Below are 319 nucleotides of genomic sequence, written 5' to 3' on the forward strand. Positions count from 1 at the left end.
CCAGCCCGCCCAGCCGCCGGTGAGTGCCGAGCCGAGCCGCCGCCTCCTCGGAACCTCCCCGCCCGCTGGGGCTCCGCTCCTGTATCCCCCCCAGCCTCCCTGCGCATCCCGCCGGGAATCCCGGGGAGCGGGATGCGGAGCAGCGTGTGGAACTGGGGGCTCCCGGACTGTGCTGGCCTGAGCTTGTGCCCCCCTCCACCCGCACCTTCATGTGCCACCAGGTTGCCCAGAGCAGCTGTGGCTGCCCCATCCCTGGAAGTGTTCAAGGCCAGTTGGATGGAGCTTGGAGTAGTCTGCTTTAGTGGAAGGTGTCCCTGCC

Source organism: Acanthisitta chloris, unplaced genomic scaffold, assembly GCF_000695815.1.
Source record: "Acanthisitta chloris isolate BGI_N310 unplaced genomic scaffold, ASM69581v1 scaffold18347, whole genome shotgun sequence".
In the NCBI taxonomy this organism is placed as follows: Eukaryota; Metazoa; Chordata; class Aves; order Passeriformes; family Acanthisittidae; genus Acanthisitta; species Acanthisitta chloris.